Consider the following 6590-nt stretch of genomic DNA (forward strand, 5'->3'; position numbering starts at 1 on the left):
TATTGTACCACTGTGTTTAATACAGCCGAGTGCACTGTGTTTTTCTCACAGCATAAGCACTTAGGCCTCTCCTGGATCACATAATGCCCAGGCTATTCTATATAAGTACTTTTTCTATGTTTGATATATAAAAATACACTATAATATAGAAAAATATACTATATATTCTCTCCTTTGAGACTCCCCAGAGTGTCAACTCTATTGCCCTTACCCAGAGTGCAACCTCACAAGTCAGTCTCCTTCATTCCTTCCAAGTGACCAATGTAAGTCACACATTCCTCTAACAATGACTGCTCTTGTGGAACTGTATTCTGGAGGAGAAATAAGACCAAACATCTCCCACATTTGGTTAGGAGGGAGTAAAATATCTCATCTCCCTAACTAAGTTCTTTCTTGAGGGTAACATCAATCAAATTCTTGTATAAAGCTGTAACACACAAATGGAAATGAGGCGAGAACCGGCTTAACAATATAAATAATATTTAATGAGAAACTGAACAAAGACGAACACACACAGGTGTCAGACAGCTGTCCATAACACTCTCTCTGTGACACACTGCCATCTCTGGTCGGGCTTATCCCTTTCGGGCTTAATCAGCCATATTAGGGGCTGGGTGTGTGGAATCACAACCCGGCCCCGCCCTCCGCCCTGCCACAAAAGCATGTGCATGCAGATTTGGCCTTGCGTTATGTAGAGTACATCATTGATTAGACTAATTTCAGTGGATTAACATACTTCAGTGATTAAACAATATCAGAAGACTACTCGGCATATGATACATCCCATGGTGCCAAAGAAACTTGCAGACATTTCCCGTAGCCTGGAGTGTTATCTGGTGGTGTTGGAGCAGACAGCAAGTTTTTAAACCACCAGTAGAGTCTTGCTCTTGCTGCTACCCACTGAGGTTTTTTTATTTTGTGATGTCTTATCCTCTGGCCCTCCAGTGGTACTTCCAGTGTTTTTCAGAGTTTATAAATGCATACTATGTTTCATTAAACAGCAGTTTACTTTGTTAATAGTACCTTCAGAAATGATTTGAAAAATAAATGATTCTTTTAGAACATTCAAGAAGTGCATACAATCAAAATAAACCTTATTCCCTTTTAATTCTGGTTACATTACCTCATATCACAGATGATTTGCTTCAGACCTTCATCCCCTTTCATTCACATGACTTGATTAAACAAACATTATTTTAAAAGAAATAATAACTTCAGGAAGGGGTATAAGTTTGCTGACTCCCTTGCTATCCAAAAACAATTGAAAATTGAAAAAGTGTCAAAAATAAAAGGCTCCCCTTACCTACCACTCTTGTGTAATTCCAGGGTTTTACTAGAATTCGTCCAGCTCATTCAGTGCAGGCCCTATGATACATACAGTGGCCACAATGTCAATTCCAGATGACTTTACAGATACATTGACCATCTGTTTAGCTGTAGCATTGGCCAGCATTGATCTGAGGAGAGGCACAACAAAAACAACAATAGCTACAGCTATTATTATTCCTGCTTTAGTAAGCCATTCTCCCCATGATCCAAATAGGTTGTCAAACCATTTTCCAATATGCTGATCTCTCACTGCATTCGCAGTCACCTCTTTCCATAGATTTTTCAGCTTTTTCATTGCTGCAGTAAAAGATCCATCAGGAGCTGTATTATTTGGGATATAAGTGCAACAGTCAGCTCCAAACATTACACAGACACCTCCTTTTTCTGCCAATAGCCAATTTAGTGCCAGTCTATTTTGCCATGTCATTTTGCTTGTAGCAGCTAACTGGTCACCTAAGGCCTTCAATGCTTCATCAGTGTTATTAATGAATCTTTGCTGATTGTAATAAATGTAATTGATCCATTCTGCATACTTGTTGGGTGTTATCCATATGAATATAGACTCAAAGCCCGATTTATTTCATTTCTAGCTTTAAATTCCTGTGGTATTTCTCTTGGTTGACCAATTGCATCTATGTATACATTAGGGTCTTGCTGATAAGCTCTCTTCACTCTGTTTGTTCTGTACAGTTTTTCTAGATTCAGTCTGGGTTTCAGATTCTTTTGGGTCCCATGTTAACAGTTATTTCTTGCGCTAGTCTTACGCTGGTGCATATTCCTTTCCAATTTTTTGGTAATGTGGCCTGCAATCATTTTCCACCACAAACCCAAAAATAGTCTGCTATGGCTTCTGTTTGCTCATATAATGTTATCACAGGAGGCACTATGATATCTTCTGCATGGCCTCCTTGCCCAGTTTTATTTGTACATCTTGGGGGTCCTGTTATTGTATTTCCCTGTATTGTGGCTTTTGCAAATATTGTACAGAGAATAGATTATTTTTCGGTTATGCATTTTTTCATCCAGATGCCAGATTATTGTACAGTTGCCTTTTAAATGTTCACACACTGACCTTTTCTATGGATCTATTAAAACACTCATATTAAAGCCTGGTTTTTATTACATATGCTAAAGGGTTTTATCTTTCTTGCAGTTACTTTAACATCTACGCTTTTACATTCATCTCCCCGACCATTTGTTTCATAGTATTTGTAGAATTCAGGAGCTCCTAATATTGCCAAACACTCAGCTGGGCAGAAAGGTATTCTAGCAAACCTTTTACCGCAATTTTGTAAATGTTGTGTACAATGTGTATAATCATGTGGGTTGGGCATCACAATGAGTTCTTCCAAAGGTGATGGTGAGCATAAGCAGTTAGACATTCCTGATTGTTTTGCTGTGTAGTCTGCCCACTTAACCAATCATTATGATATGCACTTTCTAATAATCTTTCTCTTTCCAATGTCAGGTCAATTTCATAATCTGTGTTATAGTTCTCTTCTGGTGGCAATTCTATAGTTTTTTTTTTTTCGTCTTACCAGAGGGGTGTTTTGGTGGCAATGCTATAGATTGGTAGTCTTCACCTCCATATGGGTTCTGATAGTCATCATAAGAGGGGCTAGAGGTTGAAGTGCTAAAAGACCTCTCTTTAATAGATTTATTTACTCTAGTACCTTGTATTGAGCTAGTGAAACTAGATAGTTCTGAAGTGAATTGTGAGAAATTCTCCCAGCCCTGGTGAGATGTTGGGTTGGCCCTTCCTGCCTCGGCCCCGGCAAGCGGTAGCAATGGACCCGCGGCGTGTGTTTTCTGGGGCCGGCTCCCTGAGGGGGCGTGGCCAGAGGCGCGTCCTCTGGTGTGCGGTTGTCGCGTTCCTGAGTTACGCTTACTGAGATACGGGGCTTGGCTATGGCCCGCATCATATGATATGAACTAACTAACTAATGAACTAATTAAGCTTTTAAATAATGTCAACTTTTTATAATCGTTATTATTGCATGACATTTTTTACTTGTTTGTGAGGAGGAATGTTTTTTTTTTTTTTTGGCAAATTCCCAACTTGAGTTCAGTTCATTTTATGAAAGAAATGTTTCCAAAAATGAAATAAATGAAAACAAATAACAGAAGGACATGTAAAAAAAAAAAAAACTGAGAGAATATACTGCCTCAGCTATTGCCCTAATAACTTTATGAAATAAAGTGAACCATAGGTTTAAAGGAGTAAGTGGTAAAGTGCAATTCTCCATCAGTCCACTAGGGCTAACCCCAGACAGCTGGGGTTAGTTGGGGTTATATCTCTAGATAACCCTAGCCCCCTGGGTTAAAAAAAAAAAAAAATCTCTCTCTCCCATAGACAGGCATTGAAACTGGGTGCCGCTATAGTGTCAAACAGTTGTACAAACTAAACAGTACTGCCAATAGTTTCTCAATTATCAAGGCATTTGTTTTTTTATTAAGACCAAAAGTTGTTTGTTCTTATTCCGTCAATGAAAACTAATCATAACAACAACGATAGTAGTATTCATTCATTTTATTGATGAAGTGCCTTTCTAGACACAGACGAAAGACAGACATTCACTGAGTGTAATAGCAAAGGCTGTCTGCTTAAGGGGTCACTACATGAAGCCAGATAGATGGAATGCAAGTCTGTGACAGTGTTGACTCCCGTTTTTGTTCTCCCACAGGGTGGCAGTCTACACAATGCAAGTCTAGGATTAGGGTAGGGATATAGGGATGAAAACAACCATGCTTATGCCGCATTGCCATAACTTTTGCTGGGAAGGTGGCAGAGGCACAAAAGTGAGCCCTACCCCCCATTTTCGAGGGCACTCTTTCCAGTGGCCTAACCCTAACCCCTGCCGAGTCTTTCCGAGTTCAGCAAGTGCCTCAACCTGATTGGCCCTCATAAGAAGTGCCATTTACATCTTAGAGACTTGGCAGCCACAACACACTACAAAGGCACTGCTGGGATTTGAACCCAGGATCTCCTGTTTACTAGACAGGCACTTTAACCAACTAAGCCACAGTGCCTTCTGCTGCAAAGTCTCCATGGGAGGTCATCAGATCAATGAACCGGCCATGCTATTGTGAGCATGAAAGTGTTTGTTTGAGAAAAGAGTTTTGGTGGTCAGATAGACTTGTTCGTTGGCCAAGTGAGCTTAGCAAAATGACTAAGGGAGTGACTCTGTTGGGACTTGATCCCACAACCTTTGCATGGCCACATTTTGAAATTTAGAAGCCCAATGCGCTATCCATTGCGCCACAGAGCCCACATTGTGTGCATTGTTATGTGTGGGATAGGAAAATGCAAAATCCAAGGCCTGGGTCCAATAAAGGGCCCAGGCTGGGTTGTGCACAGTCCTTCCCTCAACTGACCACTAAGAACCCACCCAAGAGCAGGAAAGGGACACAAACACAGCTCTTAGTAAAATAAAATAAAATAAAGTAAATACATCCCAAAGGGGGTATTATTGTAAGGGTACGCCAGGTTAGGTTTAGGAGCTGATGTGGGTATTAGGGTTAGGATATAGGGATGAAAACCACCATGCTCATGCCGGATTGCCATAACAGTGATAGAGGCACGAAAGCAAGCCCTACCCACCCATTTTCAAGGTTGCTCTTTCCAGTGGTGCCACCACCAAGTCTCTATGAGGTCAGCAAGTGCCCCAACCCGATTGGCCCTCCTGCAAAGTGCCGTTCACATTTTAGAGACTCAGTGGCCACAACACACTACAAAGGCACTGCTGGGATTTGAACCCATGACCTCCTGTTTACTAAACAGGCACTTTAACCAACTGAGCCGCAGCACCTTCTGCTGCAAAGTCTCCATGGGAGGTCATCAGATCAATGAACAGGCCATGCTATTTTGAGCATGAAAATGTTTGTTTGAGAAAAGAGTTTTGGTGGTCAGATAGACTTGTTCGTTGGCCAAGTGAGCTTAGCAAAATGACTAAGGCAGTGACTCTGTTGGGACTTGAACCCACAACCTTTGAATGGCCACATTTTGAAATTTAGGGTTAGGTTAGGGTTAGGGTTAGGATATAGGGATGGGTTAGGGTTAGGTTAGGGTTAGGAAAATGTAAAAATCCAAGGCCTGGGTCCAATAAAGGGCCCAGGCCTGGTTGTGCACAGTCCTTCCCTCAACTGACCACTAAGAGCCCACCCAAGAGCGGGAAAGGGACACAAATACAGCTGTTAGTATAATAAAATAAAATAAAATAAAATAAAATAAATACATCCCAAAGGGGGTATTATTGTAAGGGTACCCCAGGTTAGGTTTAGGAGCTGATGTGGGTATTGCTCTAAGGGTTATTAAGGTTAGGTTTAGGGGCTGGTAGGGTAACCAAGGTTAGGTTTAGGGGCTAGTGTGGGTATTACTCTAAGGGTAATTAAGGTTAGGTTTAGGGGTTGGTGTAGATGTGGTTGTAGAAAATAGAAATATGTGATCATTTAGACCACATTCAAAAGAAAGAAGGAGAATATAAAAGAAAAAAAATATAATTGACTCATCAGAATTACATCTCATTAAGACCTCTCGGGTAGAGGGTATCCAAGCGTGTGATCCATGTCCTCTCAGCTCTAAGGCGGTCCTGTAATGACCAGAGGGGATTCGCTTGGAGTCCCGTCGCTCTGAGGGCCGCAAGACCGTGAACCAAAAAATGCTGAACCACATGGGTTAGGGTTAGGTTAGGATATAGGGATGAAAACCACCATGCTCATGCCGGATTGCCATAACTTTTGCCAGCAAGGTGATAGAGGTATGAAAGCAGCCCTACCCCCCCATTTTCGAGGGTGCTCTTTCCAGTGGTGCCACTGCCGAGTCTCTATGAGGTCAGCAAGTGCCTCAACCCGATTGGCCCTCTTACAAAGTGCCGTTTACATCTTAGAGACTAGGCGGCCGCACCACACTACAAAGGCACTGCTGGGATTTGAACCCAGGAACTCCTGTTTACTAGGCAGGCACTTTAACCAACTAAGCCACAGCACTTTCTGTTGCAAAGTGTCCATGGGAGGTCATCAGATCAATGAACAGGCCATGCTATTGTGAGCATGAAAGTGTTTGTTTGAGAAAAGAGTTTTGGTGGTCAGATAGACTTGTTCGATGGCCAAGTGTGCTTAGCAGAATGACTAAGGAAGTGACTCTGTTGGGACTTGAACCCAAAGCCTTTGAACGGCCACATTTTGCAATTTAGAAGTCCAATGTGCTATCCATTGCACCACAGAGCCCACATTATGGTAGGGTTAGGTTAGGTTAGTGTTAG

The 6590-nt window shown here is 41.8% G+C and overlaps 1 non-coding gene across 1 annotated transcript; it reads right to left on the reverse strand.

Moving 5' to 3' along the window:
• Positions 1–4285: 4285 nt before the first annotated feature.
• trnat-agu (transfer RNA threonine (anticodon AGU)) lies at positions 4286–4359 on the reverse strand. The gene has a single exon. It is a non-coding gene; the product is annotated as a tRNA-Thr (tRNA).
• Between the last annotated feature and the right edge of the window lie 2231 nt (positions 4360–6590).

The sequence above is a fragment of the Myxocyprinus asiaticus genome, chromosome 12, assembly GCF_019703515.2.
Source record: "Myxocyprinus asiaticus isolate MX2 ecotype Aquarium Trade chromosome 12, UBuf_Myxa_2, whole genome shotgun sequence".
Classification (NCBI taxonomy): domain Eukaryota; kingdom Metazoa; phylum Chordata; class Actinopteri; order Cypriniformes; family Catostomidae; genus Myxocyprinus; species Myxocyprinus asiaticus.